This window comes from Triticum urartu, chromosome 2A, assembly GCF_056163025.1.
Source record: "Triticum urartu cultivar PI428250 chromosome 2A, HENAU_Tu73, whole genome shotgun sequence".
Lineage (NCBI taxonomy): Eukaryota > Viridiplantae > Streptophyta > Magnoliopsida > Poales > Poaceae > Triticum > Triticum urartu.
The window spans coordinates 202,674,320-202,701,062 of NC_141874.1; the positions used below are offsets into that span (position 1 = coordinate 202,674,320).

At 47.4% G+C, this 26,743-nt stretch overlaps 1 long non-coding RNA gene across 4 annotated transcripts; it reads right to left on the bottom strand.

Annotated features, from left to right (window-relative positions):
* Positions 1–6,204: 6,204 nt before the first annotated feature.
* LOC147984545 (uncharacterized) lies at positions 6,205–12,276 on the bottom strand. 4 transcript variants are annotated; one of them, XR_015616102.1, is made up of 5 exons: positions 12,035–12,276; positions 11,734–11,939; positions 11,239–11,529; positions 10,919–11,149; positions 6,205–8,269 (listed from the first exon to the last, which is right to left on the bottom strand). It is a non-coding gene; the product is annotated as an uncharacterized LOC147984545 (long non-coding RNA). The 4 variants fall into 4 exon arrangements; XR_015616101.1 differs by having other exon boundaries at positions 6,205–7,890; positions 7,972–8,269; positions 11,734–12,276; XR_015616100.1 differs by having other exon boundaries at positions 6,205–6,577; positions 7,647–8,269; positions 11,734–12,276.
* Between the last annotated feature and the right edge of the window lie 14,467 nt (positions 12,277–26,743).

Sequence of the window (26,743 nt, forward strand, 5' to 3'; positions counted from 1 at the left end):
CTATTTCATCTGGAAGATCAACTCCCACTCGATTCAAGCGATTGTTGTACTCAGACAATCTGAGCACAAGCACAAAAATTGAGCTTTTCTCCTTAGTTTGCAGGCTAAGAAAATCGTCGGAGGTCTTATACCTCTTGACGTGGGCACGAGCCTGAAATCCCAATTTCAGCCCTCGAAACATCTCATATGTTTCGCGACGTTCCAAAACGTCTTCGGTGCCTCAACTCTAAACCGTTTAACTGAACTATCACGTAGTTATCAAAATGTGTATGTCAGATGTTCGCAACATCCACAGACAACGTTCGAGGTTCAGCGCACTGAGCGGTGCATTAAGGACATAAGCCTTCTATGAAGCAATGAGGACAATCCTCAGTTTACGGACCTAGTCCGCATAATTGCTACTATCAACTTTCAACTAAATTTTCTCTAGGAACATATCTAAACAGTAGAACTGAAGCGCGAGCTACGACATAATTTGCGAAGACCTTGTGACTATGTTCAGGATAATTAAGTTCATCTTATGAACTCCCACCCAGATAGACATCCCTCTAGTCATCTAAGTGATTACATGATCCGAGTCAACTAGGCCATGTCCGATCATCACGTGAGACGGACTAGTCAACATCGGTGAACCTCTTCATGTTGATCGTATCTACCATACGACTCATGCTCGACCTTTCGGTCTTCTATGTTCCGAGGCCATGTCTGTACACATGCTAGGCTCGTCAAGTCAACCTAAGTGTTTCGCGTGTGTAAATCTGTCTTACACCCGTTGTATGTGAACGTTAGAATCTAACACACGATCATCACGTGGTGCTTCGAAACAACGAACTGTCGCAACGGTGCACAGTTAGGGGGAACACTTTCTTAAAATTATTATGAGGGATCATCTTATTTACTACCGTCGTTCTAAGTAAACAAGATGCATAAACATGATAAACATCACATGCAATCAAATAGTGACATGATATGGCCATCATCACTTTGCTCCTCTTGATCTCCATCTTCGGGGCTCCATGATCACCATCGTCACCGGCATGACACCATGATCTCCATCATCGTGTCTTCATGAAGTTGTCTCGCCAACTATTACTTCTACTTCTACAGCTAACGGTTAGCAATAAAGTAAAGTAATTACATGACGTTTATGTTGACACTCAGGTCATAAATAAATTAAGACAACTCCTATGGCTCCTGGCGGTTGTCATACTCATCGACATGCAAGTCGTGATTCCTATTACAAGAACATGATCAATCTCATACATCACATATATCATTCATCACATCCTTTGGCCATATCACATCACATAGCATACCCTGCAAAAACAAGTTAGACGTCCTCTAATTGTTGTTTGCATGTTTTACGTGGCTGCTATGGGTTTCTAGCAAGAACGTTTCTTACCTACGCAAAAACCACAACGTGATATGCCAATTGCTATTTACCCTTCATAAGGACCCTTTTCATCGAATCTGATCCGACTAAAGTGGGAGAGACAGACACCCGCCAGCCACCTTATGCAACTAGTGCATGTTTGTCGGTGGAACCGGTCTCACGTAAGAGTACGTGTAAGGTCGGTTCGGGCCGCTTCATCCCACAATGCCACCGAATCAAGATTGGACTAGTAACGGCAAGCATATTGAACAAAATCAATGCCCACAACTACTTTGTGTTCTACTCGTGCATAGAAACTACGCATAGACCTAGCTCATGATGCCACTGTTGGGGAACGTAGCATAAATTCAAAATTTTCCTACGTGTCACCAAGATCTATCTATGGAGAGACCAGCAACGAGGGGAAGGAGAGTGCATCTACATACCCTTGTAGATCGCTAAGCGGAAGCGTTCAAGAGAACGGGGTTGATGGAGTCGTACTCGTCGTGATCCAAATCACCGGAGATCCTAGTGCCGAACGGACGGCACCTCCGCGTTCAACACACGTACAGCCCGACGATGTCTCCCACGCCTTGATCCAGCAAGGAGAGAGGGAGAGGTTGAGGAAGACTCCATCCAGCAGCAGCACAACGGCGTAGTGGTGGTGGAGGAGCGTGGTAATCCTGCAGGGCTTCGCCAAGCACCACGGGAGAGGAGAAGTACTTGGGAGAAGGGGAGGGCTGCACCAGAACATTGGTCTGGCTGCCCTCCCACCCCCCACATATATATAGGGGCAAGGGAGAGAGGGGGGGCGCAGCCTTGGCCCTTCCTCCAAGGAAGGGTGCGGCCAGGGAGGAGTCCCTTCTTCCAAGGCACCTAGGAGGTGCCTTCCCCCTTTAGGACTCTTCCTTTCCTTATCTCTTGGCGCATGGGCCTCTTGGGGCTGGTGCCCTTGGCCCATATAGGCCAAGGCGCACACCCCTACAGCCCATGTGGTCCCCCGGGGTAGGTGGCCCCACACGGTGGACCCCCGGGACCCTTCCGATGGTCCCGGTACAATACCGGTGACCCCGAAACTTGTCCGGTGACCAAAACAGGACTTCCCATATATAAATCTTTACCTCCGGACCATTTCGGAACTCCTCGTGACGTCCGGGATCTCATCCGGGACTCCGAACAACATTCGGTAACCACATACAAACTTCCTTTATAACCCTAGCGTCATCGAACCTTAAGTGTGTAGACCCTACGGGTTCGGGAGACATGTAGACATGACCGAGATGACTCTCCGGTCAATAACCAACAGCGGGATCTGGATACCCATGTTGGCTCCCACATGTTCCACGATGATCTCATCGGATGAACCACGATGTCAAGGACTTAATCAATCCCGTATACAATTCCCTTTGTCTATCGGTACGACACTTGCCCGAGATTCGATCGTCGGTATCCCGATACCTTGTTCAATCTCGTTACCGGCAAGTCTCTTTACTCGTTCTGTAACACATCATCCCGTGATCAACTCCTTGATCACATTGTGCACATTATGATGATGTCCTACCGAGTGGGCCCAGAGATACCTCTCCGTCACACGGAGTGACAAATCCCAGTCTCAATTCGTGCCAACCCAACAGACACTTTCGGAGATACCTGTAGTGTACCTTTATAGCCACCCAGTTACGTTGTGACGTTTGGCACACCCAAAGCATTCCTACGGTATCCGGGAGTTGCACAATCTCATGGTCTAAGGAAATGATACTTGACATTAGAAAAGCTTTAGCATACGAACTACACGATCTAGTGCTATGCTTAGGATTGGGCCTTGTCCATCACATCATTCTCCTAATGATGTGATCCCGTTATCAACGACATCCAATGTCCATGGTCAGGAAACCGTAACCATCTATTGATCAACGAGCTAGTCAACTAGAGGCTTACTAGGGACATGGTGTTGTCTATGTATCCACACATGTATCTGAGTTTCCTATCAATACAATTCTAGCATGGATAATAAACGATTATCATGAACAAGGAAATATAATAATAATCAATTTATTATTGCCTCTAGGGCATATTTCCAACAATTGATACGTCTCCAACGTATCTATAATTTATGAAGTATTCATGCCATGTTTACAATAATTTTATATGGTTTGGGTGTAATTTTATATGATTTAAATGGAACTAACCCAGAGTGACGCTGTTTTCAGCAGAACTACCGTGGTGTTGTTTTTTGTGTAGAAATAAAAGTTTTCGGAATTGGACGAAACCTTTTGACAATTTTTTTGGAAAAAAAGAAAAATACTGGAGCAAAAAACCACTGAGGGGGGGTTGCTACCCACAAATCACCAGGGCCCGCCACCCCCCTGGCGCGCCCTGGTGGATAATGGGCCCCCTGAGGCCCATATTTGCGTGAAATCGACGCCAAAAAATCCTATATATTCATAAACCCCCGAAAGTTACCCTAAATCAGAAGTTCCACCACCGCAAGCCTCTGTAGCCACGAAAAACCAATCGGGAGCCCGTTCCGGCACCCTGTCGGAGGGGGAAATCATCACCGAAGACCATCTTCATCATCCCGGCGGCCATCATGATGAGGAGGGAGTAGTCCACCCTAGGGGCTGAGGGTTTATACTAGTAGCTATGTGTTTAGTCTCTCTCTCTCGTGTTCTTGATTTGGCACGATCGTGATGTATCACGAGCTTTGTTAATATAGTTGGATCATATGGTGTTTCCCCCTCTCTATGTTGTTGTGATAAATTGAGTTTTCCCTTTGACATTTCGCTCTTATCGGATTGAATACTTTCATGGATTTGAGAGCACTTGATGTATGTGTTGCTATGAATACTCGTGGTGACAATGAGGTATCATATTGATTCCCTTGATATATGTTTTGGCACTCAATTCGTGGATTCCCGAGGTGACATTGGGGTAATCTATGCATAGGGGTTGATGCACATTCTCGTCTTTCTTTCCCCGGTAGAAATCTTCGGGCACTCTTTGAGTTTTTTTGTGTTGGATTGAGCATTATGAATCTAATATTTTTTGATGCATATCGTATAATCAACTCACAGATACTCGCGGGGACATTGGAGTATCTAGGTGACATTAGAGTTGGTTGATGTGTATCATATGGTGTTATTTTAGTACGAACTCTTAGATAGATCGATCGGAAAGGATAATTTGGTATTATTTTAGTATGAACTCTTGGATAGATCGATTGGAAAGGATAACTTTGAGGTGGTTTCGTACCCTACAAACAATTTCGTCTTATGTTCTCTGCTAGATAAGAACTTTGGAGTGATTCTTGATCGCACGTTGAGGGATGGTTATATGATCCAATTCTATTAGCATTGTTGAGATATTGCACTAGCGAAAGTACGGACCCTATGCCTCATTTTCAAGCATTGCAATACCATTTGTGCTCACTTTTGTTACTTGCTACCTTGCTTTTTTATTGTTCCTATTACAAAAATCAATATCTACTATCATTACTACACTTGTATCATCATTTCTTTGCCGAACTAGTGCATCTATATAATTTACCATTGTATTTGGTGTGTTGAGGACACAAGAGACTCTTTGTTATTTGGTTGCAGGGTTGTTTGAGAAAAACCATCTTCATCCTACGCCTCCCATGATTGATAAACTTTAGGTTATCCACTTGAGAGAAAAATGTTATGTCCTACAAAACTCTGCGCTTGGAGGCCCAACACGTGTCTAATGTGTCTATGATCTACTATGTCTGATGCATGTCTATGTAGTTGTTCGATGCATGTCTATGTAGTTATATGTTTAATAAACTTATACTTAGTTTGGGTTTTCTGGAGAGTAATGTGGTTGACTGATTGTTTGCATGATCATATTATCATTTGGGGGATTGGTTTGGGTTCCTCAGGAAATTTAATTGTTCTGCCGTAAAACTCCATAGTGAAAATTTTAGTTTCCAAGTTAGCGTTCGGTCATATGCGGGGAAAACTCACATTTATTTGTATCTCAACTTTATTGGTTTATTTAACTATGTATATCATAAGATTGGAGATGGAAAAACTTTTGGTTTTGAATCTCAAGAAATTACTTGTGGATGGTGATGTATAGCTTGAATTCTCTCGACAAGGAAGATTTTATATTTATCCATTAGACCTTATGATGTTAATTGTGGCATTATTATGTTAATCCTGTTGCGATGGATGCTGCGTAATGTAGCTGTCGTAATTTTCAGTTTAACATACCGGTTCAGCGAATTGTGTGATGATGGTAGCAGCGCTACATTTTGTAGATTATAACTTGAATGTATCTTCTGTTGTTAGCAAACTGTTGCTATTTTTGCAGTCTATGAGAGCCAAATTTACAGGGCGAGCCTAGCTCTCATCTGTTTGGATTCGTCGTGTGCATTGGAGCCACTGCTGCATGAGCGTTGAAGACTGTGTTGCGAGTAATTCTTCTGTCGTCCGAGGGGTAATCAGTTTTTCTCTGCATTTGTGTGGATGGCACATTATGAATGGATGCTCTATATTATTCGTGAGCAAAACATGTTGATTAAAAATAGAAGCTTCTAGGATTTGTCTTTTTTGTATATATACTGGGTGTTGTGTGTATACTTCTAGGTTGTGGTATTTAGGTACTCCCTCCGTCCCAAAATAAGTGTCTCGAGTATATCTTGACTCTTCCCTCTAAAAAAAGGTATATCCCGACTCTTGACTATTCTGCTGTTTGCAGGGAGAAACTTAATTCTATGAACCTGCTCTTGTACATGGGTCCAATTGTTCTCATTCTCTTGCTTGCTGCTACTCTCTTTATGGAGGATAATGTTGTTGCCGTTACGACAGAACTGGCCAAAAAGGATTTCACTATCATTTGGTTGCTGTTGTTCAACTCTTGCTTGTAATACTAGTAAACATGTACGTGCAACGCACGTCTTAACTATGAAACATAAATGTTTCTATCATAACATGAATAACTCTTTTGGGAATTCAAATTTGATGCAAAGTGTGTAGAATTCCTAATTCCGAGTCATAAAGACGTGTTGATTGTTTCATGAACCAACATGCCCCTTCTCCAAATAGGGCGATCGCGATGGGACCCCTCCCAAGCTATACATTGGGACGTTCACGCCGTTGGATTTGCCTAACTGCCCTTGCTTCGGTACCCCCACAACACCACTTGTTGTGCCGCTCAAAATGTCGTTGTCACCGGTCTTAATTCCTACACTCACATAATCACTTGTTATTCAGTGCATAAAGTTATCATTGTATCCACAGTTGAATTAAATTTGAGGTATAATATTTCCAATCAAGAAAATACATCTTCAATCTTATTGTCAATGAGCACCGGAAATGTTAACACTGTTGTGCCGTGCAGTACATAGCTTCATGTAGCAAGACGTAAAATGTTGACATTGTTCTCTATGGATTTGCTAATAAAATTTAACATTCAAGTAGGTATAAGCGTGTAAGACACGCGGAACCATTCTTTCAGCCAATCAACATTGTTTCAAAGCAAAAGAAATTGACAAATGAAAAAACACATCAACGCAAAACCATGACAGGTTATCTCTGCATAATAATACTGACAAACTTTGTAAAGACGTGTGAAAAAAGTACAGTCATGAACCATGGTGCAAACATATAGCAATGTCCGAATTAAGATGATGAGCATTACAACAGGGGGAGATCATTGACCTAAAATCTCTTACATATGAACATGTCTTCTCTAAATGTAGGCCATGGTTGAGAAGCAAGCCGGAACCGGATATTCAGTAACTAAAGCCAGAAACTTATCCACCTCTTCATATTTCAATAACATATATCTTCTAAATGTTAAATGTAGGCCATGGTTGAGAAGCAAGCCAGAACCGGATATTCAGTAACTAAAGCCAGAAACTTATCCACCTCTTCATATTTCAACAACATATATCTTCTAAATGTAGGCCATGGCCGAGAAGCAAGCCGGATCCGGATATATTCAGTAACTAAAGCCAGAAACCTATCCACCTCTTCATATTCCAACAACATATTTCTTCTAAATGTAGGCCATGGCTGAGAAGCAAGCCGGATCTGGATAGTCAATTACTAATGCCAGAAACTTATCCGCCTCTTCATATTTAAACAACATATTTCTATAACATGGTATGAAATAAATTGATGAGAACAATAGTACATTTCCTCTTATTGCAAATCAACACCGACCAATATACAACAGCACATGCACATATAAGAGATCCAAATATTGATGATAGGTTCATGCATAAAGCAAGAAAATTTGCAGAATATACCAGAATCTTATTAAGCGATCCTAACTCCATGTGAAGTTGCCTAGGAAAAACATCAGCAAAGGATCAAGGTGGACAATAAACAACAGTAATATATAGTGCTTGAAGGTAAATAATAATAAATGAATCCTAGTGAGTTCAGGTATTTTGAATAATGAATATTAAGAACTAACCATACACACGGTATGAAAGAAATTGATGAGAACAATAGTACATTTCCTCTTACTGCAAATCAACACCAACAAATCTACAGCAGCAAAAGCACATATAAGAGATTGAGATCTTGATGATAGGTTCATGCATAAAGCAAGAAAATTTGAAAATATACCAGAATCTTATTAATTGATCCTAGTTCCATGTGAAGTTGCCTAGGAAAAATATCAGCGAAGGATTAGGGGCTTCACATGGTTTTTGCCTACTGGTAGGAATTTATTTGTATGTACTGCTGCAGGTGAGAGGCTGACAATAAGAATGGATGTTCTACTAAAACGATGCAGGTTTTGTGTGTTCCAGCAACAATGTTAGTTCTTGAAGAAAAAATGTAATAAGTTGATGGTTACATTCCTTTGATTTGATTCTCTCTGTACTCCCTTCTCCTTTTCAAAAGAAAGTGGATCTCGTCATCTCTGACAATTTGAAAAGTAGGTATCAGTCTCAATTTAGATGCAATTTTGTACAGTGGTCCAAAACAAGCAATATGCAGTAACAAGCACAAAGAAATATAAAGAAATCGATTTACATCGAGTTAATAATCTACACACATAAGCACTAAAGCAGAGTTTGCACGTACGAAACACTTTTTTTTGCGGGAGCGTAGAGCATCATCGACACCGTGCTGCTAATAAATTAAACTATCAGAATTTCTAAAATGACCCAAAGAATCAGAGAATGCGTAAATGAGGAGGGCTAAATACATATATGTCAAGTTGAAAAATCTGAAACCAAATTAAAAACTGTAGCACAACCAACTAAAAGAAAGCTCGCTGGAGTCAGGCTCGAGCTCAATCCATGAGGCATGCTACAATATGAACACAAAGAGCACTACTATATATATCAGCTCCATGAGCATTTGTTGTAAGAAAACGCATAAGAATCCTACTTTGAAAGCTAGCAAGACCAGCATTATAAGAATCAAATTAATATAGTAATCAGAATTAATTATATAAGAATAGTCTAATATGTTGTCCAAAATCATAGGATATAAGAGTTCATCGTTGTGTTCATCACTTTCATAGTTTCTACTTCTCACCATATCATCATTCAATTCTGAGTCCACTAAAATGGTAGATAATTTTGTTCTAAAGTGTGTCCTATGCTCCTACCAAATACATAGTAGTAATCAGAATTACCCAAAATATAGTAATCAGAATTAATTATAAAAGAATAGTATAATATGCTTTTGCCAAGTATTAATTAGAATTAGTCCACAAAGAACAATGGTGGGGATTCCGAGTGAAATATACATGTTCAAATAGTCAAATGAAACATTCCTATCCAGAAGTTTAACATCCATAAACACCAATATAATCCACCTACGTGATTACAAAATTTTGATTAGACATTTTAATTTGATGAATGAAAGATAAATAAACATGAATAATTAAATAGCTTTATGGTGTTTTAGCTGAAACACAAACATGGTGGGCAGTCTGACCGAAACTAACACACTCACTATAGAACCGCCCAATCCCATTCATGTTCCCTCCATCGCTAGCGAGCTTGCTGCCACAATCATCACTCTCCCCGCTAGCAAATTGCTGAAGATATGATATTTACTGGAAAATTTGTGATTTCTCACTGAATGATAAATCAAGTTATATTTCCACTGCTTCTATAGATCAGAACAAAGACATATATTGAATACTCATGCTTCTGGGCATTCTATTGAATCTCAATTGTCAATAACTAATCTTTAGAAGGCAAAATATATACAAAGAAAGAAAATTGTGGGGTGTTGAGCTAGATCCATCGATATTCTCACTGGCCGCCGCAACTTTCTCTTGCTAGCGGGATATGTTTTGCTTCTTTAGATACTCTGCTTTCTTCTTATCAAATGGTCATGGCATATCAGTATCTACTCTGTAACTATTCGTCAGATTGCGTTTCTCCGAACTGATGGTTAGTAATTAACTAATTACTCCATTATCGGCTCCAGATTTTAGCCTAACAATGGAGGCAATGAAGTTAGTTATGAGTATTAGATGTTTGGGACAAATAGCTGTAGTACAAGGTTAGTCTCTGCGAATTGACTGACCTTTTGCCGTGTGTTTACATTTGCATATATGTTGCACATGGTAAAATATCGACCAAAATATTATGAGATGACATGGTTAGATTAAAGAAAAACTATATAAGGTAAGATGAAGTACATGCATTAACCTATTTCCGTTCTGTTTGTTGCATATTTAAAAGGGACACACTGAACTGACCCAGAGATGGGAGGATGATTTCGCCGCAGTTTTCTTAGCCTAGTGGGATTTAAATTCTTTTTCAAGGTATTCTCTCTACTTTAAGGTATTCTTTTTCAAGGTATTCTCACAGCCCACCAAAATGAATAAAATCCAGTATAATAAAGACGCTACAATAGTTTTTTCAGACTCAATAATATGGAGATGTTACTAACAAACTACAAACTTATCACCCCATAGTAATTTAACTACAACCCTATACATACTACAAACTTCGTTCAAAATACATACAGCCGACTGACAATCATCCAATACTCCTAGTCTTATACATACTGCACACACTCGTAAACAAAACCCTCATTAAAACAATACATCAAGCAGCAATATATTTTGGTCCAGTGATGGTGAAGACTGAACACCCCCATCCTGAAGGAAGTGACCGAGCTAAGTAGAGTTTATAGTTTTCAATTTAAGTTTGTGCATAGACCAGCTAATGTTGCTGCTGACCTGCGTGCAAAAAATGCTTTGCCTCAGCAGCAAAGGTGTGCTAGGATAAATAATGAATCCTAGCTTCGTTTTCAGCCTTCGGTATGACTAACTATGTACTTATTCAGTAATGAAAAGCTCCTGATTCGGAAAAAGGTGCACATGCATGAAACAAGGATGTAGCAAAACAAACATATAAATACTGTCAAATTCTTCAAACAGAATAAAAAATAAGTAGATGGAGCAGCACATCTCTGTTTCTAAGAAGTACACGAGCTACAAATTTCATATTCAGGAAAGAGGAACCAAGACATAACCAAGAAAAAGAAAACATAGGATCCATAAACGTAAGATTCTGTGGATTGATGAGGCAACACTAACCTCATCAAAGCTTTTCCCATGATGAATGGCCTGTTCGTGTCTCTCTTCCCTGAACGGTTTAAAGAGTTGTTCTTGTATATGATTGCTAAGCACGACCCTTGGCAGATCTTTAGCCCCAAGAACAACACTTTAGGGCAAGTACATTTTGCTTCTTTAGAATCACCCCTTTTGAAATTAAAAAGGGCACAAATTTGATGCTTCCAGCGTTCACATTTGTCACACATAACCCACCTTAGAGCCAATCAATTAGAACAAATTAGCATGAATAAAAAGAGTTCAGAGAATTCAAGTATGAAGGTTAGCCTTAGGAAATTGATTACCTTTCCACCTGAATCGTGCAACTGCGAGCCTCATTCTAACACAGGATACATAAATTGTGGCAAATCTCAGTAGCAACAGCAGCAGTATAGTATGATGCACTTCGTTTTGTTCGAGCAACACAAGGAGAACAATAAATTGGTGGAGGCTCAAAATAAAGCTTATCTACTTTGCAAACGAAACTTTTTGATAGAACATGTTGCCTTATGCCTCTTTTCATATCCTCAATGACTGAATAATCATAATTTCCTCAATCCTCATAATTGAATGTTATGTGTCACTGGACTCACACCCTGGCCAACACAGCAACAACATCATCAGGTCATTTGCAACAAGAAACAAGATCGGTATACAACAAAGCATAGCAGCATATTACAAGATACGAGCGCAAAGCAGCAGCAGGCCATCAGCGACAAGCACCCAGCGACATCAAGCACCCAGACAACACACACACACCCACACGCAGCAAGCAGGGCGGGAGGACCGAGAACATATACCTTGTCGGCGACGGGATTCCTGGTGGCGGCGGCGGAGATGACTCGCGGCGGCGATGGAGGTGAGTCGAGACGGCGGCCAGGGCGACTCCACGCGGCGGCTAGCGAACCCAGGCGGCGACACTTCTTGGCGCAACACGGTGATCATTTACAGCGGATGTATACGAAGTACTTGGCGATCTTCTATGTGGTGAGTGCGATGCCAACCGCTGCACGTTGATGAGGAGATAAGAGCGGTGGAGGGCAGGGCAGCCAGAAGGGAGGAGACCTGCGGCGAAGGGCGGCTCCGGCGGCGGCGACCTACGGCGAAGGGTGGCTCCGGGCGGCGGCTGGAGGACCTGCGGGGCGCGGTTCGGGCGGCTCCGGGGCGGCGGCTCGGTGACCTGCGGGCCACGGCGAATGCCAGCTGGGGGACCTGCGGGGCGCGGCTCGGGCGGCTCCGGCGGCGGCTCGATGACCTGCTCCCGGCTGCGGGAACCGCGCGGGGGCGCGAGGTCGTGCGGGAGAAACCGCGTGGGGGCGTGAGGTTGTGCGGGCGAGCGAGAGGTCGTGCGAACGATTTCTTTTAGCGGTCGATGGACTGCAGGTGGCTTAATTGTATGGCTGGTTGGGTTAAACATGAAATGATTACAGATCATCAGATCTTGTCGACGGATGCGCCTGATTGTTTGGATCTGCCTCTTTTTTTTCTTTTATAGTGATAGTAGATTATGTCAATTTGACCAATTTCTTGATGACCAAACATACTAGCACATTGACACTACATATAAGCCATGCTTTCTCACTGTTAATTAAATTCATTCTCGTGCATAAGTTACTGGAGCATAGCTTAGCAGGTTGTGCAAGAGGTTCTACCACCTTGTAGATTTGATTTTAAAATGTAGTAAAATGATCTGTAATCATGAGTTCATGACCATGTATATAATTCACACCCGCAGCAGAGTATGGCTTTTAATTAATGTAATGTACCTTTGAAGGTAACACAGAGAATAGGATTAAAATATTTATTCCAAATACGGATGTAGATGGCTACTTATTTTCCAGCTGTGTCAACCCCAGTCAGTCGCTGAGCTTGCAAATATGCTAACTGCCACTATCTCTTTTTACTAAAAATGCTTATCACAATCCATTACTTATTTTTCATAATTCCTGTGGGGCACATAGTTTTAGGTTTTGTTGACATTTTGTTATGTCTGCTTGTTCCATTGTTAAGTGGAGTATACCTGATTTTTTTAATGGTAATAATGATACAGCATGAATACGCCCTTGTTAATAGCATTAGCATCTGCGCCAAGTAAGCCCATAACTAAATTGAGCTGCTTGCGTGATACTACACCTGAAGCATTTTATGGTTCTGTCTTCAAACTATGGGGTGTTTTGGATGAAGGCTACTGACCTAAATACAAAAACACTACAGAAATACCCCCCCTCCCCTCTTTCCGGGAGAAGGTGGTGTCAAATTGGTCCGGTGTTGGATCTCGTCACCTTGGAAGAGGGTCGGTTGGAATGCTTGTCCTGCGTCTCAAGCGAATTCGAGCTATGGCGAAAAAGTGGTCGGCTAATTTTCGTCTACCCACCACCTTGGCCAAAAACTACCACACCTTGATAAACTTTCTGGACAAGATTGAGGAGTCCCACATGCTCTCTCCCATCGAACTCCATCTTCGAACTGCGGTCAAACTTTCCCTACACCGCCTCAATGCGGATCTGGCTGCTTATTGGCGGCAACGTGCTAAAATCAGAGACTGTGTTCTCGGCGATGAAAACTCGTCATACCTTCACATTTGTGCTTCTGTTCGCTTTAGGAAAAACCAAATCAAATCGATGGAGGTGGACGGAGTCTCCTTCACCTCCCAGGGGGACAAGGAACGCATCCTTGTGAGTTTCTTCAAGGACCTAGTGGGAACTTCGACTCGAGCGTCTTTCTCCTTCGATCTCTCCTCTCTGATGGCTGGGTCCTCCCTCTCCACCTCTCAGGCTAGGGACATTGTGCGCCCTTTCTCGATCGAAGAATTCAAGCTGGCTCTTTGGGGCATGAATGATAACGCAAGCCCCGGCCTGGATGGCTTTGGACCGGCTTTCTACAAAGCTAATTGGAACCTAGTCAAAGATGACCTGCTCAACCTCCTTAATGAATTTTTTTACGACAAGGCTGACTTGAGACGCATTAACAAAGCCTACATTGTGCTTCTCCCCAAGAAGATGGGAGCTAACCATCCCGAGAACTTTAGGCCCATTTCCCTCCAAAACTACGCGGTCAAAATCGCCTCAAAATGCCTGGCCAATAGAGCCCAGGACCTCATGCCAGATATTACCCACTTCGGCCAGTCCGGATTCATTAGAGGAAGAGGCATTGCGGACAATTTCCTCCATGCTGCAGACATCGTCCAAACTTGCTTTAGGAGGAAAACACCTACTATCGTCCTTAAACTTGACTTTTACAAAGCCTTTGACTCTGTCTGCTGGGACGCCTTGACAACAATTTTGCGTGCCAAAGGCTTCCCCGTGCAATGGGATGACTGGATCAGATCTCTGAATGACTCTACAAACTTTGCTATTTTGCTTAACGGATGCCCCGACCCGTGGTTCCCCTGCCGTTGTGGTCTTAGACAAGGGGACTCCCTCTCCCCCTACCTCTTTCTGATTGTCGCCGACGTTCTTCAACGTATGATCTTATGTGCCTCTCAATCTAGTATGCTCTCTCACCCTCTAGAATCTAGATGATAACCTCCCTTGCTCGGTGCTACAGTACTCCGACGACACGCTGATTGTGCTGCCGGCGGTCGCAGAACAATTGCATCATCTCAAGCAGCTGCTTATGCAATTCTCCTCGGCCACTGGACTAAAGATTAATTTCCACAAAAGTATGTTCGCCCCTATCCATGTCGACTCGGACACCTCCCATAATCTTGCCACGATCCTCGGCTGCAACGTTGCCAGCTTCCCGCAATCCTACCTAGGGTTACCACTATCCACTTCTAAGCTGAACATTTCAGCCTTCTCCTTTTTGATCGACAAAATCGACCGCAGGTTGGCAGGTTGGCGGGGACTTTTGCTCTCCCTTGCTGGTCGGGCAATTCTAGTGCGTGCGGCTCTTCGGGCCCTTCCTATTTATGCTATGAGTGCGCTGCTGCTGCCTATCGGAACGCTTCAACAAATTTACAAATGTTGCAGGGCCTTCTTCTGGTCCGGACAGGATAAAACCACGGGAGGGCAATGCAAAGTTGCTTGGGACCTAGTGTGCGCGCCGTTCGTAAACGGGGGGTTAGGCTTCTCGTTGCTCAAACACATGAATGTATGTCTACTCCTTCGCCACCTGTCAAAATTGCACGACTCTAACTTTGCACCATCCCCGTCCTACCTAGTTACCAAATATGGCTGGTCTCCTACTCATGATCTAGGCGCACGGGATTCAGCTGCGTCGCCAGTTTGGCGCGATATTATTAAACACCTTGACTTCTTTCGGTCCATCACGTCTGAGGGAGTCCTAAATTAGGGGGTCTCCGAACAGCCGGACTATATCCTGTGGCCGGACTGTTGGACTATGAAGATACAAGATTGAAGAATTCGTCTCGTGTCCGGATGGGACTCTACTTGGCGTGGAAGGCAAGCTAGGCAGTACGGATATGGATATCTCCTCCTTTGTAACCGACCTTGTGTAACCCTAACCCCCTCCGATGTCTATATAAGCCGGAGGGTTAGAGTCCATAGGACGACATACAATCATACCATAGGCTAGCTTTTAGGGTTTAGCCTCTCCGATCTCGTGGTAGATCAACTCTTGTAATACTCATATCATCAAGAATAAATCAAGCAGGACGTAGGGTTTTACCTCCATCAAGAGGGCCCGAACCTGGGTAAAACATCGTGTCCCCTGCCTCCTGTTATCATCCGCCTTAGACGCACAGTTCGGGACCCCCTACCCGAGATCCGCCGGTTTTGACACCGACATTGGTGCTTTCATTGAGAGTTCCTCTGTGTCGTCGCCATTAGGCTTGATGGCTCCTTCAATCATCGATAGCGATGCAGTCCAGGGTGAGACTTTTCTTCCCGGACAGATCTTCGTATTCGGCGGCTTCGCACTGCGGGCCAACTCGCTTGGCCATCTGGAGCAGATCAAAAGTTACGCCCCTGGCCACCAGGTCAGGTTTGGAAGCTTAAACTACACGGCCGATATCCGTAGAGACTTGATCTTCGACAGATCCGAGCCCCTGCCTTGTGCGCCACACGACCACGATGAGTACGATTTAGCTCTACCATCGGACAGTGTTCAGAAGATCGCACCGGCAACCACTCCGACCCTCAATTTGGAACAAGCCGCGCCACCCATGGACGGGTGGATAGACCCCGCCACGGAAGCCATATCCTCAGCGGCGATCGAGCCGAATATCGACCTTACCTTTCACGAGAGCCGTGTTGCCAAACTGCCGGATCCTTCTCCGACCACGGACTCCGAACCGCCTGCGCCCGTGCCTATCGAATCCGGCTAGGCGCCGATCATGGAGTTTACCTCCGCGGATATTTTTCAGCACTCGCCCTTTGGCGACATATTGAACTCATTAAGGTCTCTCTCCTTGTCAGGAGAGCCCTGGCCGAACTACGTCTGGCAGGATTGGGATGCGGATGACAAAGAAATTCGCCGCCCACCCACCACCCACTTAGTAGCCACTATCGATGACTTAACCGACATGCTCGACTTCGACTCCGAAGACATCGACGGTATGGACGACGATGCGGGAGGCAAAGAGGAACCACCGCCCACAGGGCACTGGACAGCCACCTCATCATATGACATATACATGGTGGACACACCCAAAGAAGGCAACGACGACGGGACAGTGGAGGATGACCCCTCCAAGAAGCAACCCAAGCGTCGGCGTCAGCGGCGCCGCTCTAAGTCCCGCAAAGGCAAAAGCGGTGATACTGGCACCGGAGATAATAGCACTCCGGACAGTGCCGAAGACAACAACAATCCCCTCCAGCAAGATTTAGAGCAGGAGGATGGAGAAGCCAGCCCTCCTGAGAGAGCGGCAGATGGAGAGGCAGAGGATGATAATTACATGCCTCCCTTCGAAGACGAGGCAAGCCTCGACGATGATGAATTCGTCGTGCCAGAGGATCCCGTCGAACAAGAGCGCTTCAAGCGCCGGCTTATAGCCACGGCAAATAGCCTTAAGAAAAAGCAGCAGCAGCTTCAAGCTGATCAAGATTTGCTAGCTGACAGATGGACTGAAGTCCTGGCGGACGAGGAATATAAACTCGAACGCCCCTCCAAGAGTTACCCAAAGTGCAGGTTGCTACCCCGACTGGAGGAGGAAGCACCGAAACATACATCCTCGGCGTATGATGCGGCTGATCGGCCACCTCGTGGCCGCGACAGAGAGGCATTCCAGCCAAAAGCTCAGTCCGCACCCGGCGCCATTCAAATAAAAAGGCATGGGGACATACGCCAGACCTGCGAGACGTATTGGAGGACAAAGCAAAACATGCAATATCGATCTACGGATCACGAGGGCGCGCCACTATGCGAGACGATAATCGTCACGCCGGATACAGTAAAAGTAAGTTCGGCCGGGCCGAACACAGCGGGCAAGACTCATTTGAGCTGCGTCGTGATATAGCCCAGTACAGAGGCGCCGCACACCCCTTATGCTTCACAGACGAAGTAATGGATCATCAAATCCCAGAGGGTTTCAAACCCGTAAATATAGAATCATACGACGGCACAACAGATCCTGCAGTATGGATCGAGGATTTCCTCCTGCACATCCACATGGCCCGCGGTGATGACCTACACGCCATCAAATACCTCCCACTCAAACTCAAAGGACCAACTCGGCATTGGCTCAACAGCTTGCCAGCATAGTCCATTGGCTGTTGGGAAGATCTGGAAGCCGCATTCCTCAACAACTTTCAGGGCACTTATGTGTGACCACCAGATGCCGATGACTTGAGCCACATAATTCAGCAGCCAGAGGAATCGGCCAGGCAATTCTGGACACGGTTCCTAACAAAGAAAAATCAAATCGTCGACTATCCGGATGCAGAGGCCCTAGCAGCTTTTAAGCACAACATCCGCGACGAATGGCTCGCCCGGCACCTTGGCCAGGAAAAGCCAAAATCTATGGCAGCCCTCACGACACTCATGACCCGCTTTTGCGCGGGAGAGGATAGCTGGTTGGCTCGCAGCAATAACATATTAAAGAACCATGGTACTTCGGATACCAAGGACGGCAATGACAGGTCACGTCGCAAGCGCCGCATTAACAGCGACAATACCGAGGATACGACAGTCAATGCCGGATTCAAAGGCTCTAAACCTGGTCAGCGGAAAAAGCCATTCAAAAGAAGCACTCCAGGCCCATCCAGTTTGGACCGTATACTCGATCGCTCGTGTCAAATACACGACACCCCTGACAAGCCAGCCAACCACACCAACAGGAATTGTTGGGTGTTCAAGCAGGTCGGCAAGTTAAATGCCGAAAACAAAGATAAGGGGTCACATAGCGATGACGAGGAGGAGCCCCGGCAGCCGAACACCGGAGGACAGAAGAGGTTCCCCCCACAAGTGCGGACGGTGAACATGATATACGCAACCCACATCCCCAAGAGGGAGCGGAAGCGTGCGCTCAGGGACATATATGCGTTGGAGCCAGTCGCCCCAAAGTTCAACCCATGGTCCTCCTGTCCGATCACCTTCGATCGCAGGGACCACCCCACTAGTATCTGTCATGGCGGATTCGCCGCACTGGTCCTAGACCCAATCATTGACGAATTTCACCTCACTCGAGTCCTTATGGATGGCGGCGGCAGCCTGAACCTGCTTTATCAGGACACAGTGCGCAAAATGGGTATAAACCCCTTAGGAATCAAACCCACAAAAACGACCTTTAAAGGCGTCATACCAGGTGTAGAGGCCCATTGCACATGCTCAGTCACACTAGAAGTGGTCTTTGGATCCCCGGATAACTTCCGAAGCGAAGAGCTAATCTTCAATATAGTCCCGTTCCGCAGTGGCTACCATGCACTGCTCGGGCGAACCGCACTTGCGAGATTCAATGCGGTACCGCATTATGCATATCTCCAGCTCAAGATGCCAGGACCTCGGGGGGTCATCACAGTCCTTGGAAACACAGAGCGCTCTCTCCGCACGGAGAAGCATACTGCGGCCCTCGCAGCAGAAGCGCAAAGCAGCCTCTTAAGGCAATCCACTAGTTCAGCGATTAAGGACCCGGACACCTTCAAGCGCTCGGAGTAATCGGCAACAGGACCGCCTTGCACGTTCCGAGCTCGCATAGCAATGCGGCCCCTAACCCGGTCCTACCCAAACAGCGAAATCCGTGCCACGCGTACATAATTACGCATTAAAAATACCATGGGCATAGGTGGGGAGGGGGGCACGACTACGGCACGCTCCAAGACGCGGCTTAAACCGCACTAGGGGCTTCCCGCTTTGTTATTTTTCTCTTTCAGGACTTTAATCTCTGGAAACTCTGTCCGGCAGCATGATTGCCGAACACATGATGCAGCAACCAAGGAGGCAGAAATCTACGTCACACCACGGAACTCCCAGGTGGATTACGATAACGAGTGAAATACTTGCTTTAATACTATTTCTCAGCTTGCCCTTGGAAGGGACATGTCAAATAGTCCTACTTTTTGCTTATCGCACTACTTGTATCATTCTGCTTTAACGCACCTTTTTGAATAAACAATGCACAGCATTAATACTATTATTGCATTCTTCCTTTATATATATATATGTTCATTCATGACATCTAGCACCCGTACACTCTGGTACGACCAATACGCTAGGGGCTTAAGCATACCCCATAATACGGCGTGAGAAGTCCGAACATTTTCGACAGTGCGGCACCCCGAACTTATAGCATTATATGTATCAGCTCCGAATCATGTCTTGGGTCAATAGTTGAGTTTGCCTGGCTCCCATGTTTTGGTACCTTACATTCCGCTATATCGGCTAAGGTAGCACTGGGAGAACTACTGCGATTGTGCCCCAGTTCTGCTGGGCTAAGCACCTCAGTAGGGAAAGCTAAAATTGACTATCATGATAAGGCGAGAGACTGGTCGCTGTTCGAGAGGTTTCAAGTCCCTAAAGACTTATGCCGCTTAGAGCGAGGAGTCGGCCCTGTCCGGCTTAAGGCGTGTATAGCGCCCCGAATTCAGCCTTCTGAATACTAGGGGCTTCACCGAAATTTAAAATTATAGAATTCTATGGCTAAGTGAGAGTGATAATCCATTATAGTCTGATTGCCTTGTTTGTTGTGCTGAGCACCTCCCTCGAAGGACCCAAAAATGGGAACAAGAGTGCTTAGGTTTATCCTGAACACCCCAGCACTCGTGGCGTGGGGGCAGAAGCCGACGACTAGCCATCTCTCAGATTTGATAATAGCCGAACAGAAGGTAATATTTTAAATCCAAACAAGCATTGCATAGTGCATATGGACAAGTTTTCATAATACAAGATTACATGAGCAAGTTTATTCAAATATTACATCTTTCGCACACTCGTCCGCTACAAGACGGGCACCCTTTAGGACACCCTCATAGTACATCTTGGGGTGGCGATGCTCCTTGCCCTGCGGCGGCCCTTCCTTCACCATCTTCACGGCGTCCATCTTGGCCCAGTGCACCTTCGCACGGGCGAAATCCTGGCATGCACCTTCGATGCAGACGGACCGCTTGATGACTTCCAGCCGTGGGCAGGCATCCACAAGCCGCCTCACCAGGCCGAAGTAGCTGTTGGGAAGGGCGTCGCCATGCCACATCCGGACTGTAAAGCCCTCCATGGCCTGTTCGGTCGCCTTGTGCAGCTCGACCAGTTACTTCAGCTGGTCGCTCAGAGGCATCGGGTGTTCGGTCCCAATATACTGAGACCAGAACAGCTTCTCCCTTGAGCTTCCCTCCTCGGCCTGGTAAAACTGTGCGGCATCCGACACGCTGCGGGGCAAATCTGCGAATGCTCCTGGAGAGCTCCAGACCCAGGTAAGTAACAAGTAGTTTACTTTCGCATGCTTGCTTTGCATATTGAATGCCTTACCCGCCGCTATCTTCTTCATCGCATCTATCTCCTGGAGGGCCTTTTGGGCTTCACCCTTGGCACTCTTTGCACTCTCAAGGGCCGCGGCAAGCTCGGACTCTCGCGTCTTCAAGTCAAGCTCCAACGCATCGTGCTTCATCACGAGAGCGTGGAGCTCTTGCTGCACCTCGCCCACCCGTGCCTCTTGTTTTTCCCGCTCGGTGCGCTCCTGGGCCGCTTTGTTTTCGGCCTCGGATAGCGCTTGCTTCAGGGTTGCCACTTCGGTCATGGCCCCTAGCAAATTAAAGATGATCCTATCATTTTGCAATCGCATCCTTTTTGTATATATGTATATCTATAGACTAGGTATTACTTACCTTTGTTCTCCTAGAGCTGCCTCTTAGCAAGGCCGAGCTCTTTCTCGGACCCCTCGAGGTCCTGCTTCAGTGCGGCGACCTCCGCAGTCAGTGCGGCAGAGGTCAGCATACGCATATAGACATACTAGTATTAGACTCCTGCAGATATTATTTGATCCTCTATTCGGCTTTTCTTTGTGAACACCAAACAGAGCATCAGGGGCTACTGTCTATGCGGTAATATTTTTCCTATATTTTGAACACTTACCTCAAAGCCTGTTAGAAGGCTGGCACATGCTTCAGTCAGTCCGCTCTTGGCGGACTGAACCTTCTTGATCACCGCACTCATAATAGTGCGGTGCTCTTTGTCGATGGAAGCGCCGCGAAGTGCTCCCAGCAGGTTGTCCGGTGCCTCTGGATGGACAGAGGTCACAGGCACAGGTGTCTTGCCCCTTTTGGAAGGAGGCCGCCTGCCTGAGTCCGGAACCACTGGAGGTTCCGGCGCGGTGTTCGGCTGAGGGCCGAACTCGGAGCCCTCGGGAGCCTTACTCCCTCTGCTCCCGAAGTCCGGAAGGTCGCCTTGAGGCACCTCCGGGATTGTCTCCCCTCGACCCGGTGCCTCTTGAGACAATACCTCGGCATTGTCCGTAGGGCAAGGGGAGGTGGCGGTCGGAAGTGGATCGCTATCCATATCCGACGAGTCCAAGGAGCCGTCCGACAAAGATACGTCGATATGGGCTTGGGGCGGTCTGCATAATCATATTCGGTGTTAGGAGAACTAGTGTGAGAAAGGTATGCTATGAGTTACTCTGGTATCCGAATACTTACGACTTCGCCAGGGGCTTGGCCTTGAGCAGCCACTCGTCTTCGTCTTCGGCGGCGGTGGTGGAGCAGTCCGGAAGGAGAGTCCTTCCCTTCTTGGACCCTTTGCCCCCCGGTTGGGGCGGCCTTCCTTTTCTTGTCTCCCCCGGCTGGAGGGGGAGCATCTTCATCTTCCTCCTCATCTTCGTGGGAGGAGTGCGTCGCAGAGTCATCGGACGATGAGTCCGATACCACCTAGCGCCAGGAACTCTTTCGGGTTCCCTTGGCCTTCTTCTTGGTCTTCTCCGACACCTTGTAAGGAGCCGGAGTCAGCATCTCCGTTAGGAGAGCGTCCACAGTGTCTTCGGGCAGAGGGGTCAGATAGTTGATCTTCTCCGATGCCCCCACCCAGTCCTGTCAAAGGCATGGGAGCTCAGACCCTGCACGTGGTTAAGCTATGGGAAGTAAAAATCCTACCAAATGTACAAAACTTACCGGATTCGTAGGGCGCTTCACGCTTAGCCCACGGTCCTCGGTGAGAGAGGGAGGGACCTCGGCGCCCTTGAACAGCACCCTCCAGACGTCTTTGTGCATCATGTCGAAGGGCTCGCTTAGAGTCTGGTGCCGGGCCGGGTCGAACTCCCATAAATTGAAATCCCGTTGTTGGCACGGGAGGATCCGGTGGAAGAGCATGACCTGGACTATGTTGACAAGCTTGAGCTTCTTGCTTGCCATATTCCGGATACATTTTTGGAGTCCGTCCAGCTCCACCGATGAACCCCAGGATAGGCCTTTCTCTTTCTAGGAGGTGAGCCGCTTGGGGATTCCAGACCGAAACTCGGGGGCCACCACTCAGTTGGTGTCGCGCGGCTCGGTGATGTAGAACCACGCCAATTGCCACCCCTTTATGGTCTCCACGAAGGAGCCTTCGAGCCATATAACATTGGGCATCTTGCCCACCATGGCTCCGCTGCATTCCGCTTGTTGGCCTCCCACCACCTTCGGCTTGATATTTAAGGTCTTCAGCCACAGGCCAAAGTGGGGGCGGATGCGGAGGAAAGCCTCACACACGACGATGAACGCCAAATTGTTGAGGATGAAATTCGGGGCCAGATCATGGAAGTCCAGCCCATAGTAGAACATAAGACCGCGGACATGGATGGAGGGGAAACCCCAGTCCGCGGAGGAAGTAGTGGAGGAAGACTACTCTCTCGTGAGGTTCCGGGGTAGGGACGATCTGCCCCGCAGCGGGCAGCCGATGCGCGATATTCGCGGCTAAGTATCCGGCTCCGCACAGCTTTTTGATGTGTCCCTCCGTGACGGAGGAAGCCATCCACTTGCCTCCCGCTCCGGACATGTTTGGAGAAGGTTGAGGAGAAGGATGTGGACTTGGGCGTTGGAGCTCGAGTGCGCAAGAATGGATGAGCAAGGAGGAAGAAGGCGTGTGTAGAAAAAGGTTAAATCTTATCCCTTTATAAGGGCGGCCGAAACTATGCGCCCCCACTAGCCTGGTAAAACTCAATTATCCCCCAAGCGTCGTAATTGATGGCACGGTTGGGTTACCCATGCCCGTATTGATGAGAATCCCGTAATAAGGGGGACATGATCTCTGCTTTGACATGACGTGTCAAGAGACTGCCTTGCGTTATGTGCGGGGATGGTTGAAGAAAAACGGTTTGAATGAACGCCGGGCCATGGCATGATGTCATGTTGCCAAAACGTGTCAGCAGATTAGATTTGTGGAAATATTATTCTCTCTACGGTGGTATGTGGAACTTATTTTGTAGGGTCGGACACTATCCTTGTATTCAAAATTCTTCCGTGGTATATTTGGAGGAGGAACCCGCCTTGCAATGCCGAGGACAACACTACGCGCCGGACTCATCGTCATTGAAGCCTGGTTCAGGGGCTACTGAGGGAGTCTTAGATTAGGGGGTCTCCGGACAGCGGGACTATATCCTGTGGCCGGACTGTTGGACTATGAAGATACAAGATTGAAGACTTCGTCTCATGTCCGGATGGGACTCTACTTGGCGTGGAAGACAAGCTAGGCAGTACGGATATGGATATCTCCTCCTTTGTAACCGACCTTGTGTAACCCTAACCCCTCCGGTGTCTATATAAACCGTAGGGTTTTAGTCCATAGGACGACAGACAATCATACCATAGGCTAGCTTTTAGGGTTTAGCCTCTCCGATCTCATGGTAGATCAACTCTTGTAATACTCATATAATCAAGAATAAATCAAGCAGGACGTAGGGTTTTACCTCCATCAAGAGGGCCCGAACCTGGGTAAAACATCGTGTCCCCTGCCTTATGTTACCATCCGCCTTAGACGCACAGTTCGGGACCCCCTACCCGAGATCCGTCGGTTTTGACACCAACAACGTCGGTTAAACTTGGGAATGGGGCCAACACCTCTTTCTGGAATGATCTTTGATTCCCAAACTCCCAAACTACTCTTGCTGGTCAGTTTGCTGCTCTCTACACTCACTCCAATAGGTAGTCGGCCTCTGTCGCTAGAGTGCTGGATTCGTCGGATCTGAACCTTGATCTTGCCCCTCGGTTATCCCTTGTAGCTGAGAATGAATTGGTTGCTTTGCGTAATATTATGGCTACAGTTAACTTGGATTCGCAGGTGCACGACAACAGGGTCTGCAGGCGACAGGGCAAGGCCCTTACCACCAGTTTGGCCTACAAGGCGATTTGGCACGAGCATCCTTCGGACCCGATGGCAGCGGTGATCTGGAAAAACTATGCGCCAAACAAATGTCGCATCTTCATGTGGCTGGCTCGCAAAGATCGGGTATACACTAATGAGAGCAGGTTGCGTCGCTCAATCGCTTCCTTTGATGCCTGCCCGTTCTGCAGCACCTGCGAGGACATCACCCATCTCCTTCTCTGCTGCTCTACTCTTCGGCCGCTTTGGGAGGAGCTCGACACCCTCTATAGGGGGTCGCCGCACAACGTCTGGGATATTTGGCGGCAGGCCCCGAGGGACAAAGTTCGCTCCACGGTTCTCATCACAATCTTCTGGAACACTTGGAAGCGTCGGAACGCCAAGGTCTTTCGACAAGAAACCCTGCACATCCATCACATTGCTAGGGTAGCGGCGGACGATCTGAAGCTTTGGTCTCAAAGATGCAAGAATGCGCAGCGAAAATCGCTCCTCCAAGATTGGGGCTCCATGTTGTCAAACCTTGCCAGGAGATTGTAACCTAATGTATTCTTAGGCACCCCCCTCTCTCCCATCTCTCCCGCTGTAACTCCCTTTTGTGTAAACTCCTTTATCAAGTAATATATAGTTCAGGCCGGCGTAATGTAACGCCCCGTGACCGATGTGCCAGGTGTCCTCCAGTTATTCGCTGTTGTTGCCTTGTCATTGCTTGCGTGTCATGCATTGCATATCATGTCATCATGTGCATTTCATTTGCATACGTGTTCGTCTCATGCATCTGAGCATTTTCCCCGTTGTCCGTTTTGCATTCCGGCGCTCCATTCTCCTCCGGTGGTCATTTCTACCTTTCTTTCGTGTGTGGGGATTAAACATTTCTGGATTGGACCGAGACTTGCCAAGCGGCCTTGGTTTACTACCAGTAGACCGCCTGTCAAGTTTCGTGCCATTTGGACTTCGTTTGATACTCCAACGGTTAACCGAGGGACCGAAAAGGCCTCGTGTGTGTTGCAGCCCAACACCTTTCTAATTTGGCCCAAAACCCACCAAAACCCTCTCCATCATCTAGAGTGTTCGATCACGATCGCGTGGCTGAAAACCGCACCTCATTCCGAGCTTCCTAGCTCCTCCTACCTATATAAGAGCACCCCTCCCCGAAAATTCCGGATCAGATCCAACCCTAACCTAGCTCCCTCGCGCCGCCGGACATGTCCAGCCGCCGCGCCGGACCAATCAGATGCCGCCACGTCTCCCGCAGGCCATCTCTCTCCTCCGCGCCACCGGGCTCGTGGGGCCCATCGCCGGTCTGCCCCCAGGCCGAACCGGGCCGCGCCGGTGCCCGATCCGCCCGAGCGCCGGCGTCCTTTCCTCCGCCGCCTTGCTCGCCGGAGCATCGCCGGCAACCGCTCCGGCAGCCACGCCGCGCGCCACCGGCCGCCGCCCGGACCGCACGTCGAGCGCCACCCGATCCTCCGCCATGCGCCGTCGTCCGCCCCGCCGCCAGGCGCGCCTCGCCGCCCGGCGCCCCGCCACCGTGCTGCACCACCACCGCCATGCGCCTCCCGCCGGCGAGCTCGCCCTGCCTGCCTCGCCTTCGCCGCCAAAGCCCGCTCTGGCCGCCGCGATGTCGCCGGCAAGCGTGCCGCGCCGCCCTCTACCGCCTCTGCGTCGCCGTGCGCCGCCAGCCACCTCTGTGCCGTTGCCGCGCCGCCGCGCTTGCTCGTCGCCGGCCTCCCACCTCGCCGGAGTCCGCCCCGCAACCGGATCTGGACGGGTGGGATGAGATCCACCCGTCCCACGAACCAAACGGCCCCTCCGATCTGGATCCGCTCCATCCCGGATCCCTCTGTCCCGCGTTGACTTTCGCGGAGGTAAAATTTCACTGTCCCCGAAATTCCCAGATTCATATGCCCATGTTCATCGTGCCGTAAATTTGCATCCGTCGATCCGTTTTGGGCATATAGCATATCAAAATGTTCGTCTCAGAGAGTACATCATTTCATCTCATTGCATCATTTTCATTTGAGTTCATCTTGATGCCCGAAATGCTGTTGGAAGAGTGCTATTTGAGTTAATTGTCAGATCTGCTGTACCAAATAGCTATTTGTCATTTTTGCCATGATTATTGTGTGCTTGATATGC